Genomic DNA, 23,439 nt, shown 5'->3' with positions numbered 1-23,439 from the left:
GGCTGGAGCAGGCTGAGGGGCAGCCGCTGCCCAGGTGCGGGCCAGTCCAGGTGGCTGCCTGCGAGTGAGCCAGTGGGAGTCGCCACAGCCTGCTTCCCCGTCTTCATCCCTGACGTCTGCGGTGGCTGCCTGTGCTTTGGGGCTGGTTTGTTTCGGAGCCGCTCAGCCAGGACTCCTAATGGAGCAGTCCTTACCTGTTCCCCGGGGGGTTCGAAGGTTCAGCGCAGGCGCTCTCTGGGCCAGGCGATGTGGTCTGCGGAGCCGAGGGCAGGACTTAAGTGGCATCGGCTGTCCCCTGCCCAGTTCTGCAGTTAGGTGTGTGGCCTATGTATGTCCCCATTTAGCCTTCTTGCCCCTTTGTGACCCTGGGCTTGAGCCTCCCCAATCTCCAGGCGAGGACAAGGGGGGAGGGTGACGCCCCCTCCTCGGGGCTGGGGAAGTCTGGATGGAAGGCTTGGGTTTCCCTGCTGCCACCAGGAAGGCAGAGATGTCAGGCGCACCTTGTGAGAGCCCTCCCGGCGCGCAGCCTTGCTGAGAGCCGCGCTCTGGAGTAGGGTTTCAGACCGTTGTGTCACGGTCTCTTCCAGCGCTGCGTTGGTGCCTAAAGGAGTGCCCAGCTACTCTGGTTGCTGCCCTCTCGGGAGAGCAGAGGGAGGGCGGTGGCAGCAGATGCTCTCGCTCTGTGCAGGGGTCTCGGGGTGGTACTGGCTTCGCTGCGGATGCCTGGGGCTCGGGCGCCCCTTCCGCCTGGCAGTTCTCACGCTCCTGTCTAGTTGGCTGTCTCTGACTCCTCAGGGCCCCTCAAGTTTGATGGGAAAGATTGCCTGGCCAGCATTGCACGCTAGGCTGCTTTTGTCTGGGGCTCCCCGTCCCTCCCCAGCCGCCGTGGTGGGTGCTGGGCTGGGGAGCTCCTCCCCGGCCTGTGGTGACGCGTCGCGTGCAGTTGTAGCAGCGCGGTGGCAGCAGTAGTAGGAACTACAAGAAGAGCGTGGGTCCCTCCTGTGTCCCCTCTCTGAAGGGAGCTAGCTATTGGTCACTTTGACCGGGTTGCAGTATCTTGAGAATTGAAAGATTTTCCTGTCCAAGTATGTGAGGCTCAGGACTGGTGGTCAGACTCCCGACAGGGGAGGTGCAGGGAGCACTGCAGCGGGGAAAGCGTGTCCCGGCGGCCGCTGGGCTGCGGTGCTCCAGGGAGGGAGACAGCTGGGAAGCCAGCTCCCCCGGGGTTGCTGAGATGCCCATTATGACAAGCTTTTGGGGTCCTGAAGCGTTTGCAGGAGTGTTTTACCAAAGGCTTGGTTTTGTTTTTAATGTATATATTGACCTTTTATTAGGAAATGTGGCCGATCTTTAGTAATGTTGTGGAGAGGTGATTGATGGCTGTGGTCTGTTATGTAAAATATCACAATGCTTTATTATTAAAGTGTTTTCTTAGCAGTCGCACGTGTCTCAGCGCAGGCCAGGTGCCTGTTGCACCCCTTGGGTAGGTATGGGACTGTGCCATGCAGGGCTGGCCGGGTTCTCTTGCACTGAGCCTCTGCAGAGGTAAAGCCTGTCTCTCTATTTTGGGAGGAGGTGGAGGAATACATGTTTGGAAAAGGGCATCTCTGCTGTATTTGTCATGAGTGATCCTGGGACTCACCTCCATCTTCTGTTTTAAGGTCAGTTTTAGGGTTGGCTGTGTTTGTTGAGGAGGTACCTTGAGAAACAACTGTGGGAGTGTTGACTGTGATTCCCGTGTGTGAGGACAGGGAACAGCTCACACAGACGTTTGGGTGGCAGTGCTGAGAGCGGTGCTTTCAAGGGGCTCAATGCTACTGTCTAAAAAATGAAAGATTTGCCCCATCTCTTCATGCTCCCCTGCGGTTCATCTACAGAATTCCTAATGAGGAATTCTGATTGTGTTATTTCAGGAACTGCCAAAGGAAAAAAAAAAGTATCAATAAAATTACCAATGCCCCAAACCAGAGTACCTTCTTTTAAACAGTACAACTTAATTTTATAAATCAAAATGGCAAATTGCAAATACTCTGGTTACTTTCCGTAATTGATCACACAATATTGAATTATTCTAGTTGGCTTCATTGAAATATTTCACAATAAGAATGTTTAGAACAAAGATGGAAGGAACTTATAACTCTTGCTTGACTAATAACTCATTCTAGTTACAACTCAGCCTTGCAAACTGAGGCGGAGCTGGGAGTATTAGGGGTGGGCAGGGTTCTTGAAGCTGCACGTAGGTGTCAAGTGGAATAGCAGACTGGTGGCAATTGGCTGGGGTGTGAAAGGGCCTGCCCCTCCCAGGCCTTCCCTCCATGGAGGTCTTGGGTGGGAGAAGGGAGGGGACAGAGGTTTCACCCTTAAGGCTAAGTCTTAGGCCCTGAGTGTTTCAGCCCCGCAGTACACCATGTATGTTGAATTTTGTTTTAGCCGGCTGTCTTGATATTCTTTGTCAGGACAGTTTTGTAAAGACAGTTATGTTAATGTAATTGTGATTTGCTGGTTTGAGGTGCCAGAGTCTAAATTCTGTTCACTGGGGAAAAAGGAGGAAACATGGCTTCAGTGAGATTTTTTCAGGTGACACACTTGTCCCAAGAACATGGAGAAGCACTAGTTATATACAGCTTAGGACAGTCGTAATGTCATAGTTATATCATGATTTTAGCTGAGAGAAGGAAAAAGTGATCTGACACCCAAATCGGCATGTTTGCAAATGGTGTGAGAGATCTCTTCAGGTAGGTGTGTGTTAAAGATGCCTGTTTCTAAAGGCTATTGTTTGGCCTAGCAAATTTGCCTTTTCTTTAGTGTATCTTGGTCGATTCTCCTTTCACACAGAATTTACTCCCCTGTTGCTCTAAGGTTTGGGCCAAGAGTAGATTCTCATTTCGGTACAGAAAAGCACTTTCTCACCATGGGCCTCGATCCCTTGGCCTAGGGAGCGTGTGCTCGCTGCGTATTTTAGGATGAGTGCTCCCAGGGTGAATGTGTGTCTCTGGGTGGTGTCTTGAGCATTGGTTCCCATCTGTGAGGAAAGGAGGGGGAAAGTCCACTAGCCGCTGACCATGCTGTGGGTACAGGGGTTGGGTTTGGCGGGTCCAGCCCCATGCTGAGTGACATCATGCAGAGGGCTACCCCTGAGGTTGTGGGAACTGCCAGTTCTGGTGGCCAGTGGTGGCAGCCAGTGCTCTGGCACAAGGGACATTCCTAGAAGTTTAGATTTTGTGACCTGAGGGCACTGTTGCCATTTGACCTGGGAGGAGTATATTGTTCCTGGGAGCCTCAGCGTCCCCACCTGTAAAATGGGTTTGCCTGTTTGGTGAAGAATTCCGTCAGGTGGCACTCGCTATTCCAAGGTCTCCCGGTTCCCCTCATTTTTCTCTGTTTTTCACACATGATCCAGACTGCACGTTTTCTCAGTGACCGAGGTGTTTGGTGTGGCAGCTGACTTTGGTTCTGTCAACGAGGAAGTTACTGAGGTCGCAGGTGGGTCACCCTAGGGCAGTGGCTGCCTGCCTGCCTAACATAGGAGAGGGTTGCAGTGGCCTTTGGAGGCCTGGACATAGGTGGAGGGCTCGCTTTAGGCAGAGGCCTTAACCCAGTGTTCCTCTTGATGCACCCAGATAGCAGTGACATTTGAAAAGAACAAGCAGAAAGAACTTTTGGGGAGCTGCGCAAAGTCTGCCCTGGACGACTCTGCCTAGCGTAGGGCAGAGCTGCTGCTCCGGGCCTTCCTTTCCCCCTGCTCCCTGCCCCACTGCTGGGGTCGTCACCATGGACTTCGGGATGAACAGAGTCATCTTGGTGACAGGTTGGGATGGACCTCACCTGCCTTTGGTGTCTTGGAGCTGGTGACCCTCATGGGTTGGTGGCAGCCAGGACTCGGGGTCCTGTCACACTTAGGAGCCTTTCTCCTCACTGCTTACCGAGCCTGAGTGCTGCGTTCACAGAGAGGTCTGTAAGTTTGAACAGAGAACGACGTTCGAAGTTTCCTACTGTTGCTGTTTCTTTTTTTTTTTTTTTTTTTTGAGAGGGAGTTTCCCTCTTGTCCAGGCTGGAGTGCAACGGTGGGATCTCAGCTCACTGCAGCCTCTGCCTCCCAGCTTCAAGCAATTCCTCTGCCTCAGCCCCAGCCTCAGCCTCCCGAGTAGCTGGGATTACAGGTGGGCGCCACTACATCTTGCTATTTTTGTATTTCTTTTAGCAGAGATGGGGTTTCTCCATGTTGGTCAGGCTGGTCTCTAACTCCTGACCTCATGTGATCCGCCTGCTTCGGCCTCCCGAAGTGTTGGGATTACAGGCGTGAGCCATCGCTCCCAGCCCAGTTGCCCAGTTTCTTAGGGCCTGTGAGAAGCTTCGTAGGAGAGGGTGTCCCGCTTGCTTCATGGCAGATGGACCTGAGGCAGGCCACAAGCACCTGGGGAGTTGACCTTCTTCCAGGTCAGAGAGCACAGCCACCCTGGCTCCCAGGACCATCCCTGGGCTCCCCAATGTGCTGTGGAAGTTGGCCCTAAGACATGGGCACAGGGTGGCCGGGAGGTGGCATTTGGTCAGAGCAGCACAGACGGGTCTCAGCAGACAGAGTGGTGGGCGCGGTGCAACCTGCAATCAGAGTAGAATTGAGGCGACTCCTGTTCTGCTTCCACGGTCTTCTCCAGTGTATAATGTGAGCTTTCTTCCACTTAAATGATAAATTTGAAGAAAGCTTTTATAAATTGTTGTTTATATGTGAGTTGATCAAAGCATAATTAGCAGCTGTTTTTGAGGATCTTGAAGTAGAGGTGTAGCAGGGCTCTGGAGAAGCTTGCCTGAGATTTGGGGTAATTTGCAGAGGTCCCGAAGTGCTTTGCTTTTCTTCGTGGTGCTCAGTAGGAACCTCCAGGCCCTTGATTGTCTGGGGCCTGGCTCAGGCAGTGGGATGAGGGCCTTTACTTCATCAGGCCTTTGATAGCAATAAAGCAGTTAAGTAAAGGGGGCTTTTGGCTGCAGGCCCTTCTGTGCTGGGTGCTGTGCACCTGGGCCTCCTGGGTGCTTCTGCCTCCAGGTGGGCCTTCGGTTGCTATGGCACTGTGGTGGCGTCAACTGCAAACGTGTACACAGCTGTTCTTTCAAAATTCTCACTTGGAGGAGTGAAGCAGAGCAAGTGCTGAGCGTTCTGTTTGGAAATTAATTTCTGCATGGCTGGACCGTGAAAGTTTCAAATGAAAACTTTTGTTTTTTGCATATCTTAAATGAATGATTGCACCAAAGAATGACAGCATTTAAAAAACAAGGAGCTACGCGTTGTCCACCTCGAGGCCCCGCTCCCATCTGAGAAAGTACTGTCCCCTGTTGGTTGGTTAGTGATGGTCTCAGGGTCTGCTCCAGCCCTACCTGCTGTGTGGTGTAGGGCGTGCTGCTGTGTGCGGGATAGGGTAGTGAAGTGCTCCCAGCTTCTCCTGCCGTGGTGTCACGTTGTGGAACAAAGTTGTCTATTGGGAACTGTGTGTGAGGACGGGAGAAATTGTCTGTTGGGAACTGTGTTTGGGGACTGGAGAATTTGGCCCCACACAAGCCCTGTTGTATGTAGCCTTGTGTGTAGACCTACATCTGTCCTTCCTGAGGTCTTGATGGGGCCTTTTTGTCCCTCACTGGGCATCATCGGTAAGCACCAATGTGAGGAAGGCACACGTGGCATCTTGGTCTCAAAGTTGTGGGAGGAGCGTGGCCAGGTCGGGTGGTGGTCGGGGCACATGGATCTCAGAGGGACCATTTCCGAATAGTCAGGAACCCCTGAAACAGTTTTTTATGTCTAGGAAACTGGACCTTAGGTTTTAGAATGAGGGCCCAGCAGAAGCAGGTCTGTGGCTCCCAAGGGAATTGTTTTGGGGTTGGGGTCAGGAGTCTGAGTGGACAGTGGATGGACCAGGCAGGACACTAGGAGCCTGGGAGCTGAACCGTCCTCTGAGCGCTGGGTGTGGCCAGAGCACACCCAAGGCAGAGGCTTTGTGGGTCAGCTGGTCCACTGTGGGCTACAGGCACTGTGAGCAAAGGTACCACAGGTGGCAAGGCGGGCACCTTGTTCCTCGGGGTTGGGAGACACAGCCTTTCCCCTTCTGATTTTGCACTAAAGTGTTGGGACAACAACTTGTGAAAAGTTTTTAAAGGAACTTCTGTGTCTTCTGCAGAAAAGCGTGGCCCCCACATTGTTCATAGGAGCCACGCATGGCTCTCAGAGCACGGCCAGAACGCACAGGCCTGCCTCACTTTGGAGCTTTGCAGAAGGCTATGAGTGTCAGTGTCAGAAGCATCATGGCAGGAACGAGGGGTGAAACGGGAAGCAGGCTTGATTGGTTTTTTGTGTAACTGTAAGTGTAATAAAATTATTAGTTACTTGACTTCTCCAATGCGATTTTTCTGATTACAAAATTAGTTTTTCTTCATTATAGGAAGTTTGGAAAGTGAAGAAAACTGTGAAGAAGAAAATAAACACTTGTATCGTCATCTGGCCCAGACTGCTGACATTCTGGGGTGTCTTACTTCAGCCTGTGTCCAGTGCAGATCTCTTTCTGTGCTTTTCTAGAATCACAATTCTCCCATGACCCAAGTCTGTGCCTTGCCTTGTCCTGTGTCTGGTGCACTTTCTCTTGGCCCTCGGTAGTCTCAGCCTCCAGCATTTCGTAACAGGCCCCTGCACCAGGGTGCCGTGCTGACGGTGACAAGTGGCCCCATAGGTGAATGCCTTTATGCCTAACTCTGTGTGTGTCTGGTGGGTTGAGCATTTTCAAGGCTTTGATACACATCACCTTCCACCAGATAATGCTTTTAAAAGCATAGCCACAATATGACTTTTGGAAGTGGATACCGTTCTAAAGGAAGAAAATTGTATCTAGTTTTAAGTTGCATTTCTTTAAGTGAAATTAGACCTCGTTCATGCAGATGTTGGCTATTTATTCTCACCAACTGTGTCCATTTTTATAAGTACTTGCTTTTTTTTTGAGACAGAGTCTCACTCGATCACCCAGGCTGGAGTGCAGTGGTGCAGTCTCAGCTCACTGCAACTTCTGCCTCCCAGGATCAAGCGATTCTCGTGCCTCAGCCTCCTGAGCAGCTGGGACTACAGTTATGCACTACTACACCCAGCCAATTGTTGTATTTTTAGTAGAGACGGGGTTTCAGCATGTAGGCCGGGCCGGTCTTGAACTCCTGTAATCCCAAAGTGTTGGGGTTACAGGCGTGAGCCGCTGTGCCTGGCCTACATGAGCGCATTCTGAGGGCGTGTACTGAGCCACGGGGGAAGGCTGACGAGGATGCCAGGGTTCAGCTGTGGGGGTCCCAGGCTGACAGTTGCTGCTTCCATGGTGTGTCCAAGGGAAACAGATCAGCAGGTGTGTCTGATTGTGATAAGCACCCTTAGGTGAGAGGGGACTGCTGGGCAGGGTAGTCAAGGAACGCTTTCCCAGGAGGCTGAGGGGTGAGAAAGGGGTGAGCCACATACAGCAGGGACCTGTGTCCATGTTGAGGAAAGAGCAGATGCAGGGGTCCTCCATGCAGATTGTAGGGCTGCTCTTAGTGTGAATTGATTATATCACAGGGCTACACACAGTATAAATCGATTGTATTATAGGGCTGCCAGTGGGCATTGTGAATTGATTGTATTGCAGGTCTGCCAGTAGGCAGTGTGAATTGGTTATATCGCAGGGCTGCCTGCAGGCAATGTGAATTGATTATATCAAAGGGCTGCACAGAGTGTGAATTAATTGTATTGCGGGACTGCCTGCACACAGTGTGAATTGATTATATCGCAGGGCTGCCTGCAGGCAGTGTGAATTGATTATGTTACAGGGTTGCACACAGTGTGAAATGATTATATCACAGGTCTGCATGCAGTGTGAATTGATTGTATTGCAGGGCTGCCGCAGGCAGTGTGAACTGATTATATTGCAGGGTTGTCACAGGCAGTGTGAATTGATTCCAAGTGCCTCAGTAGCTGGATGGGGCAGAATTCAAAGTTGCATGTAGAGGTCACTTTTGCGTCTGAGCTGGGGGAATGATGGGGTGGTTGTGGCAGGGGCTTGGGGCAGGTGGTGGGGCTTAGGGAGGTGTGGGTGGGCTGAAGAGAGGGGTGAGGATAAGGGCCCTTGTGGAGTGAGATTGAGGTGGGCAGGCAGGGTGAGAGGGAGCGTCAGTGGTGGTTGGTGTGAGGCAGGAGCTCAGGGGAGCAGCTGCTGGCACAGGTCAGGGTCTGGGAGTCGTGGTGTTGCCAGCTCTGATGGCCATGGGGTGTATGAGACCCCACAGAGTAGGCTAGAAGAGCTGTGGAAGGCTGCCCTGCAGTTGCTGGCACCTCCAAGGCTGGGCTGGCTTGGGAGCCAGGGAGGAGTGCTGGGAGAGGCAGGCATTCAGAGGGCGCACCTGGCCAGTGGTGCTGGGAGTGGGATGGGTGAGGGTGGATGCCTGGGTGCAGGAGCCTGGTGGGAGGAGGTTGCAGGGGGGTGGCCCAAAGCAAAGAGTTGTCAGCTCTTAGGGCAGAAAGACATGGTGTGGCTGTCGCTGAGAGCCCTGTGTGGTGGAGTGTTTGTTGCAAGGTCGCCGTCTCTCCTGGCCTCCAGCGCAGTGAGGGTGGAGGTAGCAGGGCTGTGATGGAGGCCGCTTTGCTCTGGCAGGTGCAGTCCTCGCCTTCCTGCCGTGTGTTGGTGTGCAGATTCGCGGGTCCGCAGATCTCTAGAGCCAGAAAGTCCCGGAAGAGAGTCCCCCTCTGTGAAGATGCTGAGGCTCACAGAGGTGACCGACTTCTCAAAAACCCCGAGGCCACTTAACATGCCACAGGGCACCTGTCACTCCCTCAGGCCTCCTCCCTACGCCTGTGCCGCTGAGAGACTGGCAATGGTTCAGTATGGAGTGAAGGTAGGGGTTTCTAACGCCTAAAGCACAGGGACCTGGCTTTCAGAGAGAAGATCCACAGGATGAAGTGTCTCGAGTCTGCATGGTGAGGGGCTGCTGGGCCTGTGTGGCCTGTGGCCTCACCCGATGATCCTGCTGTGTCCTGCGGGCCCTCCAGTGCTTGGGCTTCCCCCGGCTGGTGGCCGTTTGCTAGGTCTGGGCCACCTCATCTGCCTGGGGAGGTCCATCTCTGTCAGTCCTCGCAGTTCTGCGGCTGCAAGGGCGGCAAGTGGCCAGGAGGCACCACCGGTCTTAAAGCCCCCGCTCAGAAGTGACGCAGGCCTCTGCCTAGTTCCAGCCGAGAAGACTTGGTCACTGGCTGTGTCTGTCTGCACGGAGTGCTGGGTGGTTCAGTTTGTGCCTAGGGGCGGGTGGGATACGGGTGGACAGCCAGCAGACCTCCGCGTGTGGCCTTGGTGGGCCAGGGGAATGAGTTTGGTTGGTTGGTCAACAAATATTCACTTGGCAGTGAGCTCAGATCACACCTTGCGGATCCAGCAGCTTCCTGACGGAGTTGCTTGGGGAGCAATACAGGTCTGTGTGGACGGGGCGGAGGCAAGGTGCACGGACGCGGCTTCTCAGTGTAGAACATTGCTCGCCGCTCCCTTCTCCAGTGTAGCTTCTCAAGGTGGGCGTCTCCTCTGTTCGGTTGTGGACACCCCGGCATTTCCCTGCTGCTCTGCCTGACCAGGCACTTTTGGAGCCCCTTAGTGATGGATCCAGAGCAGTGGAGAGCCGGGCCGGGAGCTCGTCTTAGGGCAGCGGGGCAGTCCTGGTTCTCCTGCTCGGTGGCCTCGTGGGCTCCTGGTGTCGGGACGGGGCTTGAGCTCGGCCGCTGTGGCCCTCCCCCGTCCCACTTGATTGGCCACAGAGCTCGGAGAGTTTGGAAAGCACAGATCGGGTGCCTTGGGGGCTCTGATTCTGGACAGGTGACAGGGCCATCCTCTTCCACCTTTGGGTGCTTTGCAGGCCAGACGCAGCTCTGCTTGGACTGCTGAGGCTGGGCTTGGGGATGCTGTCACCTCAGTGCCTTGGAGGTTGTGGGGCTACTAGAGTTCTTTCATGGAAAGGGCTGCCACCTGCCTTGGGCCACACAGTTCCAGCCCTAGAGACTTGGTAGTATGGGGGGTGGCCTGAGGGGCCTGGGGTGTGGGGGTGGCCTGAGGGGCCTGGGGTGTGGGAGTTGGCCTGAGGGGCCTGGGGTGTGGGAGTTGGCCTGAGGGGCCTGGGGTGTGGGGGTGGCTTGAGGGGCCTGGAGTGTGGGAGTTGGCCTGAGGGGCCTGGGGTGTGGGGGTGGCTTGAGGGGCCTGGGGTGTGGGAGTTGGCCTGAGGGGCCTGGGGTGTGGGAGTTGGCCTGAGGGGCCTGGGGTGTGGGGGTGGCTTGAGGGGCCTGGGGTGTGGGAGTTGGCCTGAGGGGCCTGGGGTGTGGGGGTGGCTTGAGGGGCCTGGGGTGTGGGGGTGGCTTGAGGGGCCTGGGGTGTAGGGGTGGCTTGAGGGGCCTGGGGTGTGGGAGTTGGCCTGAAGGACCTGGGATGGGGGGGTGGCATGAGGGATCTGGTGGTGTGGGGGCAGCGAGGGACCTGGGGTATGAGCCTGCGGTTCAGAGTGGGGGCAGTGTGGGGACGTGGGGATGGTGATGTTGAAACCATGGGGTGGGTGCTTATCTGGTGTGGGGGAGGTGAAACCTGGGTGGGGACATTCTGTTGGTGCAGGGGAGGCGGGTGACCCACAGGGCACACACACAGGCTGGGGCTGGGGTGTGGAGCGGGTGCAGGGCAGGGCATCCTGAGGTTTGTCGATCTCAGAGGAATGGAGGTGGCTGGTGCCAGATGACAGTGCTGGGGTCGGGTTCAGGAGCAGGTGGAGAGGTAGGTTGCTGACTTTGGGGAAGGGGTCAAAGGACAGTTTCTTTGTTTTTTCTATTTGGTTTTTAAGGAGAGATGTTGGAGCCATGCTCCATAGTGGAAACAGAACGTGCGTCGTGTGGATTTGTGCTTTGGGTTGGTTCGAGTAAGGCTGGATGAGGACGGGTAGGGTGGGGGGAGGTTGAGCCTGGTGATGTGCTTTACGTCAGCCACTTTATGCAGGCCGCTGCCACTCGGCCTGTACCCTACTCCTGCACCCTACTTGGAGCTGCTTGTCCTGGGCGCGTCTGGGTGCTCGGTGTGCTGTGGGGATGGCAGGGAGCCCACGGTGCAGGATGCAGAAGGGGAAGGCTGCCTTCCTGTCATCTCTCTTCCTTGTGGTTGTGGAGGTGACATGGCCCAGCAGGGTGGTTGGTGTGTCTGCAGGCCCTGGAGCCTCGTGGGAGCTGGCAACCTGGGTTTGTCCAGGAAGGGTGGCAGATGTCCAGAGTGGAGCACGTCCTGTGGGTGCAGCTTCCTCACTGTGTCCCTGCTGCCTGGGACGCCCCTGAGGTGTTGATGGCCTGGCCAGTGACACCTGTAGGAGGCCTGGCAGGGGCAGCGTTGAGGACCACAGGCCACCTTCATGAGATTCTGAAGTGATGCCACTCCCTCAGAGGAGGGACTGTGGGGACCGAAGGACTGTTCCGATGGCTGTGGGGGTCACCGAGTAAGTGGGGAGGGAGGGTGGCCTCCATGGGTCAAGGCTGTGGTAGTGGGAGGACAGGTCTGGGATGTCCTGTGGTGCTGAGACGGACGGGAGCGAGTGGTGGGTGGCACTCGTGTTCAGGGCCGAGATGATGAAGTTTCCTCTGCAGGTACAATCTAGGGAGGGCAGCCCAGGGCCCTGTGGAGGTGGGGCAGCCCAGGGCCCTGTGGAGGTGGGGCTGCCGGGTGGCTCCCTGCTGACGGGAGGGTCCTATGAGAGGAGGCCGGAGAATAGCCAGGCCAGGCCAAGGTGCCCTGTGACTGCTTCGGGCACAATGGGCCAGCACTCCCAGTGTCCCATGTCAGAGCTGAGCACCTTGGGTGTCCGGCCAGTGGGCAGAAAGGGGCCTCTGTGACCGGCTGGGGCGCAGGCCTGGGCCTCGTTGGAGCCCTCCCGAAGTGCATTTTCATGACTTGCTCAAGGCCACACCGCTGGCAGGTGGGAAGCTGGGGCTAGAGACCGGGCTCTGGAACCTCTGCCCTGGCCCCGCCTCACTCTGGAGTGACTTTTTTGGCAGCTGTGGGCTGCTGGGGAGTTGGCAATTGGGCTGGGATGCCCGGTGGGCAGGGTATGGGGCTGGGGCAGGTGGGGATCTGGGCGTGGTGCTTCTCTGCAGGTGTGCGTGTGGCTGTGGCTCAGGCAGACGAGACCCAGGAGGGTGCAGAGAGCAGGGCCTTCTTCCAGGCAGTGGGACCCCTGAAGTCTGTGGGGTGGAAGAGCCAGAAGGCCTGGCCTGGGCTCCAGATGTTGGTCCTGATGACACCTTGGAGATGGAATCAGAGACGGAGCAGAGGTCACTGGGCAGGGGTTGCAGAAGTGGGCCTGTGTGCTGTGCCTGCCATGTGCTGGCTGGTGCCAGGCCCTGTGTGCCTCCCATGCTCACCGCCGCCCTACAGGACAGGTGTTTGGGGTCTGCTTCCTGGACAGGTCAGACACTGGCACAGGAGCTCAGCCTGGGGCCCCCGCACGTCTCTGCATGTCCTGATGGTGGGGACAGTGGGGGCAGATGTGGAAGGCGGGCATGGGCACTGCTGCATCTGGAGAACCAGCAACCACGATGGCACTGGTGGGTGGTGCCAGTGGGGGCACAGTGCAGATGCTGCAGCTTGGAGTCGGGGGACGGAGCCTGGTAACTGAAGTGAGCGTGCAGGGAGAGGGCCGGGGGGTATGGTGTCCAGTGATCAAGGTGGGCATGGGGCCAGAGGGCCCGGAGGGATGGTGCCCAGTGAGCGAGGTAGGCATGTGGGGAGAGGGCCCGGGGGGGACAGAGCCCAGTGACAGAGGTGGGCATGCTGGGAGAGGGCCCGGGGGGAATGGCGCCTGGTCCCAAGGTGGGCACTCAGGGAAGGGCCTGTGGGGATTGAGCCCAGTGAACGAGGTGGACACTTAGGGAAGGGCCCAGGGTGATGGAGCCCAGTGACATAGGTGGGCACACAGGGAGATGATCCTGCTTAACGGAGGTGTGGCCCCCGCCTTGACCCTGGAAGTGCAGCAGGTTTGTATTGCCCCAGAGTGGGGCCCTTTGTTAGGGTAAGAGCAGGGTCCATCCCAGGGACAGGAGGGAGGGGCTAGCTAGGACCTGCTGGCCAGCTGGAGTCAGGGAGATTCCAGCTGCGCCCTGAAGGTGGCCCTGTCTGTCGCTGTCCTCTCTGCGCTGCACTCGGGATGCCCAGCTGAGCAAGTCCCCTGACAACCCCCGTCCTTTCCTAGGTGTGTCCAGGGGGAGCTGGTACAGGGCTGGGCTGCCTCTCGGTTTGTAGAAAAGCATTTGTGTTACAACGGAACCCCCAGAGGAAGCCCCTTTTCTTGCCTGGGCTTGCCCTGTTCTGGAAGGTGCTGGTTGTGTGGCAGCCGCAGGGAACTGACTCGGCACTGAGCTCCAGGGCTTCAGGGCATTTTCAGAGGTGACTTTGAGACTTGCTTTCTTTCACACATCCCCTCCCCATATTGTGGCTCTGGGTGGGGGCCCAGGCACCTTGGTGGGGGGGTGGTCCAGTGAGGGTGTGGGTGCTGGGGAGCTAGATCTGGGATGACCCTGACGTGGGATGGTCCCAGCACAGGGTCACCGGTGAGTCAGGCAGCGCCCGTGTTTGAATATCTCGGCGAAGAATCCTGGGTGCTGGTGTTTATAAAAATAGACCTGTGGCTTCATGGTTGTGTCCTTTTTGGTATGATTGACATTCGATAGCGTGCGTTTATATTCTGCCGTGTTCCTGCGGTAGGAGCTAGGGGTAGCTCTTCTCATGGCGAAGCCTGGTTGGTGGCTGAAGCGCATGGCATCACCTGCGCTTAACGGTGCACGCTGTGCTCACAGCAGAGGCAGAGGCAGAGGCTGGCAGCATCTTCTGCCGTTTCCATCTCTTCTTACGCTGGTTATTTCCAGTGCGGTGGTGCCTCTATGCTGTCCTCGAGTGTGGCCTGTTGTGCTTGTGATGGGGTCTTCACTTCATCTGCCTGTGGACTTATCCGTCCCAGCGTCCCTTTCTTGTGTGGGGCAGGAGGCGGGTCTCGCTGTAGAGGGAAGAGGGTAGAGCAGGCTCCTTGAGACTTGACTGTGTCATTGCCTCCTTCTCAAGGCGCTCACGAATATTCATCCACTTTAAGAGAAGTCCGTGCTCTGAGTGCCTATTTAACCAGTCCTTCATGTGACTCTCAGAAGAAAAGAATGCTTCTAGAAGGCTGGTGTTTCATGGGTGTCAATGCAGGCTGATGGCATGGCCTCTTGGGGTAAGCAGGGAGCCTGGTCAGCTTTGGGATTGCAGTGGTGGTCACCAGAGCCCCATGTTAGTAAGAGTGTGTCCCACTCATGGTGACACTGAAGTTGCCCTTCTGAAAAGAGAGTCATTGTCGAAGAATAGACGAGTAAAACTGCAGTGATGGTCTTTATGACTGCGGCTGGGAAAAGATTTCCTAGGATACAAATAGCATGAACTAATAGAGGAGAAAATCGAAACATTGGACTTCAAAATTAAAAGAAAACTTTTGCTAGTTGACAGACGTTGTTAAGAAAATGAAAAGGCAAGCCACTGGGAGAAAATATTTATTTCTAACAAAGAACTTGTATCCAGAATACATAAAGAACTCTTACAACTCAATCACAAGATGAGAAACGATGGTGAAAGATGGGCAGAGGGTTTGAATAGACCCAAAAGAAGGTACACAGATGGCCAGCAGGCGTGTGAAAAGGTGCTCACATCGCTAGACTCCAGGAAATAAAACCCCAGAGGGATGCTGCAGCTGATAACACACCCACCTGAAAACAGCCGGAGTTAAACTGGCAGCCATCCTGTGTGTCAGCGGGTGTGGAGGTCCTGGGACCCTCAACACTGACAGGAGGAGGAGGAGGAGCACGAACAGGTAAGTACTGATTTACTGTGTGTGGCAGCCCCACCCAGGATATTTGGAAGTAACCTAAGTGTCCATTTCGAGGTGAGTGGTGACAGGTTATGTGATAATCCATACGGTGAGATGCTGCTCAGCTCCACGCAGGAGCTGATCATGGCACACCGCAGCAGTACGTGCATCTAAAACATTCCCCACCAGGTGCAAGACGCCAGGCAGGAAAGATGCCGATTGCACAGTTTCATTTACATGAAATTCTAGAAAAAGCTAAGCTGGAACAATGGTGGTTTCCTGGACTGAGGGTGATGGAGTGTGGCGTCGGGGTATGTTTTAAGTGAATAGAAATGTTTTAAATGTTGATTGTGGTAGAGGTTACACCACTATATACATTTGCCCAAACTTTTCAAATTGCGCACTTAAAATAGTGAATTTTGTTTTATGTGAACTGTATTTCAGTAAAGCTGTAGCAAGTCCCTGGGGCCGGTGTTTCTTCCTGTTGCGTGTAGCGTGGTGTCTCAGGGAAGGAAAGGCGGTTGTGGCTGTGGTTGTCATTTGTGGCTCATTTGTTGGTGCAGAATCCCAGTGTCTGCCGTCCGCTACACCGGGGTGCCACAGGGCAAGGGCTTGCAGCAGCCTGGTGGGAAACAGCCTCGTTAACTGCCTCTTCAATCTGATGCTGGCTGTGGAACTTCACATTTCCTTAGGAGAGCATCAGTATTTGGAAGTGTTTGCATGAAGGAAAATGTATTAGTTATAGTTGTGAAAAAGAGGTTACTGCTGTTCCTGCAGAGGCCGCAGATGAGGAGCTGTGTGTCTGGGACCTGTTTGTACACCGGCAGGCAGCTCTGTCTTCCCTTGGTCTGAGCAGCAGTGTCTGCTCTGGATTAGATGAGAAAGAGCTTTCATGCCCACCCGGCTCTTTCGCCACAGAATCTGGGTTCATCCTTTGCAGGAGCAGGTATGTCACAATAGCTTATGTAGCTTTATGCTCACAAACAAGGCAGTGTCTGGCTTTTAAACAGTTACTTTCTTTCTGAGTAATATGTACTCATCCTAGAAAATTTGATACAAAGGCCAAAAAGTATGGAAAAGAAACGCATGCTAATCTGTATTCCTGTCACCAAGGGAGAACCATAGAGGCGAGACCATGGGTGTGTGGCTCAGGCAGCGTGACTCGCTCGTCCACAGTACTCTCGGAGTGCTCGCACGTGCAGGGATTCTGCCCCTGTTCTCCCGAAGCTTGAACCCAAACAGGTGCACTGTTGAAAGTGTAACCGCTGTCAGCTCCACCAAGCACCTGAAGTGGGGCGGGCAGGGCAGGCCTCTCCCAGGAAGGGCAGGGAAGAACATTCCAGACCTCCTGTGGCCGGTGGGGAGGATGCATGGGCAGGGAGGTGCGGGACACTTGTCCCTGTGACCCCCCTGAGCGGGGAGCGTCCTGATGGGACTCTGTTTGAGCAGCACAGCTTTGCCGGTTATCTTCCTGCAAGCCTCTCCCAGGAAGGGCAGGGAAGAACATTCCAGACCTCCTGTGGCCGGTGGGGAGGATGCATGGGCAGGGAGGTGCGGGACACTTGTCCCTGTGACCCCCTGAGCGGGGAGCGTCCTGATGGGACTCTGTTTGAGCAGCACAGCTTTGCCGATTATCTTCCTGCAGGCCTCTCCCAGGAAGGGCAGGGAAGAACATTCCAGACCTCCTGTGGCCGGTGGGGAGGATGCATGGGCAGGGAGGTGCGGGACACTTGTCCCTGTGACCCCCTGAGCAGGGAGCGTCCTGATGGGACTCTGTTTGAGCAGCATGGCTTTGCCGGTTACCTTCCTGCAGTGCGGCTAGACTGTCTCTCCCTGCTCACCTGTGTTTTCATCCCAGCACTGTGGGTTTCCTTTTCCTCATAGTCACTAATCTGTCTGGGATTAATTTTGATGTGTTGCTCAGGGTGGCCTCTTTTCTCGCCGTGGGCTGACTTGCTCCTCTGTTCCCATCTGGGGCTGCTCCCTGTGCCTCCTGCCCTTCGCTGGCCTGTTTGGTGCATCTGGCACAAGACATCAGCCTCATCCTGTGTTTCCTGTCCCAGGCCTGTCCCTTCCCCAGGGAGCCTTGGAATGGCATGTAGAGGAAAATGACTCTTGAGCACTTGAGGCAGGGCTGGGGGTACTGGTCATGCTGGTAATACATTTTTAACACAGCACATTCCCCTCCGCCCGTCAATTCTTTGAAACTGTGTGTGTGTGTGTGTGTGTGTGTGTGTGTGTGTGTGTGTGTGTATGTTTCTTTTTTTGTTTGTTTTTAAAGACAGAGTCTTACCCTTTCGCCCAGGCTGGTGTACAGTGGTGCCATCTTGGCTCCCTGCAACCTCTGCCTCCTGGGTTCAGGCAATTCTCCTGCCTTAGCCTCCTGAGTAGCTGGGACTACAGGCATGCACCATCGTGCCTGGCTAATATTTATTTTGTATTTTTAGTTGAGACGCAGTTTTACCATGTTGGCAAGGCTGGTCTTGAACTCATGACCTTGTGATCTGCCCTCCTCGGCCTCCCAAAGTGCTGGTATTACAGGCGTGAGCCACCGCGCCTGGCTGAAATTATATTTTTATCTCTTTTCTTGCACAGAAAATCTTACATCCTAGTAACATAAACATACTTACTTGGCTTATCCTACCATATACTTAAACATGGATTCAGAATGACAACAGTGAAATGAGAGTAAAGTTTAAGTTTCTTCTCACTCTTTGTTTTTAGAGTTTATCCTTTAAGGATATTGGATTAGTACTGTGTCAAAGCTCCACTGAACTGATTTTTGTGTGGTTGTGTTACCAGCTTGAGACACAATTTAGCTGTGTTTTGGTTTGTTTTCAATTTTATTTTTATTTTCTGTTTAATTTTGTGTGTGTAAAACATTTATATGGTTCAAAATACACATACTCACCTGAATACGCACTTTTTTTTTTGGTCCTATTTTAACTAATGTAGCATATACACTGATTTTTACCTTGGTATTTTTTCTTAACAATGTAACCTGGAAATCATCTCTGGTAGCATTTTATTTTAATTGAAAACCTTTTAAGTTTTATGTGTAGTACACTCAGAGAGGAAATTACTTTGAATAGTGATGCTTTTCTGCATAATTCAAGCACTAAAACTTAAAAAATAATTTTGGAAGGAAATAGTTCAAAAAATACATTATATTTTTCTCTGCCAAGGCATAAAACATATAATATGCACAAGTTAGCGATGCCTGGGAATGCTGGGCTGGAGATGGCGGGGGTCAGTCTTAAGGGAAGGCCAGGCAGGGTGGTCTTTTCACTGATGGGAGGCTGAAGCTGGGGGTGGCTAATGGGCCCTGCCTCTCCATCTCCAGAGCAGCCTGCTGTGGGCTTGGGAGTACTTCCTGGAATTGTGTATAACCCAGGTGTGGTCGTGCATCACTTAATGACGGGGATACATTCTAGAAACGCATCTTTAGGCAATTTCATCATTGTGCGAGGATTGTGGAATCTACTAACTCGAACCTGGATGGCACAGCCTGCTGCACGCCAAGGTTGTGTGGTGTGGCCCCTGGCTTTTGGGCTGTAAACCCGCATGGCTTGTGAGTATACAGTTGTAACACAATAGTGAGTTTGTGTATCTAAACATATAAAAGGTACAGTAAAAATACGGGGTAAAGGATTAAAAATGGTGCAGCTGTGTGGGGCACTCACTGTGAACGGAGCTTGCCGGACTGGGTGCTGTTCTGTGGGAGGCAGCAAGCGAGGCCTGGGACCGCGCTGCTGTAGACTCTAGAACACTCTATGCTTAGGGCACACTCAGTTTATACAAACAGATTTTTCTTCAGTAATAATTTAGCCTTAACTTACTATAACTTTATAAACTTAACTTTTGAAAACTTTTTGACTCTTTTGTAATAACACTTAAACACATCATATAGCTGTGCAAAAAACTACTTTCTTTGTATCCTTATTCTGTAAGCTTTTTTTTTGTTTTTTTGAGACACGTTCTTAATCTGTTGCCCAGGCTGGAGTGCAGTGACGCAATCATGGCTCACTGCAGCCTTGACCTCCCTGGGCTCGAGATCCTCCCACCTCAGCCTGGATAGCTGGGACTATAGGCATGAGTGGCCGCCATGCTGGGCTAATTTTTGTATTTTTTTGTAGGTTTCACCCTGTCGCCCAGGCTGGTTGTGGACTCCTGGGCTCAAGTCATCTGTTCTCCTTAGCCTCCCAAAATGCTGGGATTACAGACGTGTGCCACCACGCCCAGCCAGCTTTTTTCTATTTTTAAAATTATTTATTATTTTTTAAACTTTCTTGTTAGAAGCAAGACACTAGCACACGTTAGCCTAGGCCTACACAAAGTCAGGACCATCCGCTTTGCTGTCCTCCACCTCCGTATCCTGTCCCCTTGAGAGGCCTTCAGGGTCAGTAACACGGAACGGTCATCCCTATGATAACAGTGCCGCCTTCTGGATTCTTCCTGAAGGACCTGCCTGAGGCTGCTTTACAGATAACTTTAATTTTTATAAGCAGGAGGAGTATACTTTAAAACAATACTAGGAAGTAGAGTATAGTAAATACATAAACCAGTAAGATAGTTGTTAATTATCGTTGAAAGGGGAGAGTTCCCTGACCCCCTCTCGGGACTTGCAGAGGGGTGTGGCTTGTTTGTAGGAGGGAAACAGGCAGACAGGCAGATGGAGGAGCCTAGACGAGCACTTCTGGGCTCCGGCCCCACAGTAGCATCTAGGAGTATGTTACAATTAATGCTCTTTTAGCAGTTGCCATTCACGGATGGCCAAGTGTTAACCAGCTCAGCAGAGTCAGGTGACAGCCTTTTATACCCTGCCCTCTCGGTACCCAAGTCCTTGTGTGGTGTCCAGGAAGAATCATGTCACACGGACTTCAAGGATGCCATAGTGGGGGATTTTATTGCGTGATGGAGGTGGCTCTCAGTGAGATGGATGGGGAGCTGGCAAGGGAATGGAGTGGGAAGGTGACCTCCCTCTGGAGTTCAGCTGTCCCACAACCGATCTCCTCTTGGACAGTGCCCAGCAGAACCCCTCTTAGTGTTTAAACACTCCTTCTCTTGTCTTCTTTTCTGCTGCACCGCTTTGCTCTCGCCAGTGGTGGTTGGGATTTATATGGACACAGGATGGGGCGTGGCAGGCCAGAGTAGCCCTGGAAAAGGTAACATTTGGGCATGCAAACAGGAATGCCCATTCTCATTTAGGACTTCGGATGTCCAGGCTTGAGGGTGGGGCTTTGCCGGGGAGCTGCCCTCTTCTACCCAGGATTTCCTTGCCTCTTGTCCATATCATTTTATCCAGTATTCTGCATGCTACAGAATTTTTGTGGGAGTGTTTTTTTTTTTTTTTTAGGAGATAGGGTCTTACTCTGTCACCCAGACTGGAGTGCAGTGGTGCCTTGAACTCCTGGACTCACGTGATCCTCCCACCTTGGCCTCCCTAACTGGGACTGCAGCTACTGTGCCTGGCTGATGCTTTAATTTTTTGTAGAGAGAGGGGGTCTTGCCTTGTTGCCCAGGCTGGTCTCGAATTCCTGGCTTTAGGCAATCTTCCCACCTCACCCTCTCAAAGTGGTGAGCCACCGCACCTGGCTAATGTGTCATACTTTTATGTGACTGGCAGCAACTTTAAGATGGCTGTAATGTCGCCAGGTGATAGGAACTTCTCAACTCTGTTCTAATCTTCTGGGACCAGCATCATGTGTGCAGTCTGTTATTGCCAGGAGCGTTGTCATGTGAGGTGTGACTGTACACGCTGGCTGATGGTTTGCAGGTGGGGGCTCTCCTTTAAATCAAGGTTAACATGCATAAACATTTTTTAGGGGGACATAATTTATCTACAATTAAATGCCCCGTTGTAAGTGCACAGATTGAGGATTTCGTTGAGCCCCTGGAGGTTCTGCTTGCGCCCTCTGCTGTTGGCCCACAGCCCCGGGCGGGAAGGCGTTCTCCAAGCTGCCTCTTGCATCGGTGTGGATCTGCCCTTCCGAGAGCTCAGGTGGCTGGAACCCCAGTTGTATGCTCCCTGGCGTCTGGCTTCCTACACTCAGAGTACTTGGAGGGTCATCGTGTGCTCCGCAGGTCCACAGTTTGTTATTTTTATGTGGAATGGCTTCTGTTTGGACATACACTATTTATCCATTTGCCAGCCGAGGAGATTTGGCACGTTTCCAGTTTTTGGATATTATGAATAAAGCTTCTTTGAACATTTGTGTTCAGGTCTTTGTGTGAACATTTGTGTAAACGTCCTTTTCTTTTGGGTAAGTGTTAGGAGAGGAATCGCTGAGTCATATGGAAAGTGTAGGTTTGGTCTCATCAGAAACTACCAGGCTGTGTTCCTGAGCGGCTGTGCAAATTTACCTTCACCTGCGGGCCCAGTGCTGCTGCTGCCCTGTGATCCTGCTGGCGCGCGGTGTGGCCAGGCTTTTCCGTTTTAACCATTCTAGTGTGCAGGCAGTGGTAGCGCATCTTACTTTTTTTTTTTTTGCACCTTACTTTTAAAATCTCTGTTAATTGAGGCATAGTTGACTCATAGTGGAGTGCATTTTCTTAGTGTATAGGTCTGTGAGTTTTAACGACAGTCATGTCACCACCACCACCGAGTACGGAATTGAAATCATTCCACAGCCTTGTGCCCCTGGGAGTGAGCCCCAGCTCCAGCCTCCTCCCCGGCAGCCACTGAGCTGCTTCTGTCACTGTGATTTTGCCTTTTCTAGAATTTTGTATAAATGATTATGCAGTGGGAACCTCACATCTGGCCCCTTCTCTTAGCAGGATACTTCTGCGTGGTGCCCAGGTTGTATGTGTTGTGTGTGTCGGTAGCTGGTTTGTTTTCATTGCTGAGGAGTGTCCCAGTGTATGGCTGGACTGCAGTTGATCTGGTTACCAGTTGATGGGTATTTGGGTTGTTTCTAGCTTTTGATTGTTATGAACAATGCTTCTATGAATGTTTCCTATAAATCTTTTTTTTTGTTTGTTTGAGACAGAGTCTTGCTCTGTAGACCAGGCTGGAGTGCAGTGGCACAATCGCGGCTCACTGCAACCTCTACCTCCTGGGTTCAAGCAATTCTCCGTTTCAGCCTCTTGAGTAGCTGGGATTACAAGTGCCTGCCACCATGCCTGGCTAAGTTTTGTATTTTTGTTAGAGACGGGGTTTCAGCATCTTGGCCAGTCTGGTCTTGAACTCCTGACCTTGTGATCCACCCGCCTCGGCCTCCCAAAGTACTGGGATTATAGGCGTGAGCCACTGTGCCTGGCTGTTTCTATAAATCTTTATGTGAACATAAGTTTTTCTTTCTTTTGGGTAGATAACTCGGAGTGGGATTGCTGAATATGGCAAATGAATATTTAATTTTTGAAGGAACTGCTGAGCTGTTTTCCAAAGTGGCTGTCATATTTTGCATCGCGTTTTACCAGCAGCGCATAATGGTTGGCTTCCTTGCAGAAAGCTGGTATGGTCAGTCCTTAATTTTACCCCTTTTGATGGGTCTGATGCCATTACATTGTGTCTTTGATTTGCATTTCCCTAGGGACTGACGATGCCGAGCGTCTTTCCATCTGTGGATGTGCTGATTTGTCTATCTTCTTTTGGGAGGCGTCTTTTCACATCTTTTGCCTGCGTTTTTAAAATTGGGTTGTTTATTTTGTTGTTATTGATTTGGTAAGAGTTTAAAATACATTTTCTAGAAGTAAGTAATTTATCAGATAGAATTGTTCTGTAACTATTTTCTTGGTCTTTGCTTTCCTTTTCATTTACGTGTGTATATTTTAAAGCACAAGTTTTCAATTTTAAGTAAGCCCAATGTATCGTTTTTTTCCTTTAAGAATTCATCTTGTGCCTTCTTAAATTTTTGCCACACCCAAGGCACAGAAATTTTCTAGAATGTTTATGGCTTTAGCTCTTACTCAACCCAATTCGAGTTAATTTTGGGAGAGTTGTAAGGTAGGGGGTTGAGACTCATTTTTTCCATAGGTACCAATTGTGCCAGCCCCATGCGTCGAGGAGACCATCCTTTTTCTGTTGAATGATGCTGCTGCCTTTATTGAAACTCAACTGGCCACCTGTGAGGACGTCACTTTTGGGGTGTGTTCTGTCCACTCATGTCCTTGTCTGCCCTTCTGCAGCTCAGCACTTTCCAGCCTGTTTAGAGGGAGCGTTGATGGGTGGCAGGAGTCCTCCAATGCTACTTTTTTGAAATGTTGTGGGCTGTTCTGGTCCTATGCATTTATGTGTTTTAGAATCAGTTCACCAGTTTCTACAAAAAAAGTCTCTTGATACCTTGATACCTTTTTTTCTGAGATGGAGTTTCACTCTTTCGCATCTTTCGCTGGAGTGCAGTGGCGTAATCTTGGCTCACTGCAACCTCTCTCCCCCAGGTTCAAGTGATTCTCCCACCTCAGCCTCTCAAGTAGCTGGGATTACAGGCATGCGCCACCATGCCTCGCTAATTTTTGTATTTTTTGTAGAGATGGGGTTTTGCCATATTGTCCAGGCTGGTCTCGAACTCCTGACCTCAGGTGATCTGCCCGCCTCGGCCTCCCAAAGTGTTG

At 52.5% G+C, this 23,439-nt stretch overlaps 1 protein-coding gene across 1 annotated transcript in view; it reads left to right on the top strand.

Annotated features, from left to right (window-relative positions):
- TAF4 (TATA-box binding protein associated factor 4) overlaps positions 1 to 23,439 on the top strand; it is an 82,923-nt gene that overhangs the window by 1,491 nt on the left and 57,993 nt on the right.

This window comes from Aotus nancymaae, unplaced genomic scaffold (genome assembly GCF_030222135.1).
Source record: "Aotus nancymaae isolate 86718 unplaced genomic scaffold, 86718_ANA_hifiasm-v0.15.2.pri h1tg000029l, whole genome shotgun sequence".
Lineage (NCBI taxonomy): Eukaryota > Metazoa > Chordata > Mammalia > Primates > Aotidae > Aotus > Aotus nancymaae.
Note: the sequence above shows the minus strand (reverse complement) of the source record. Positions and strands in the feature narration are given on the sequence as shown.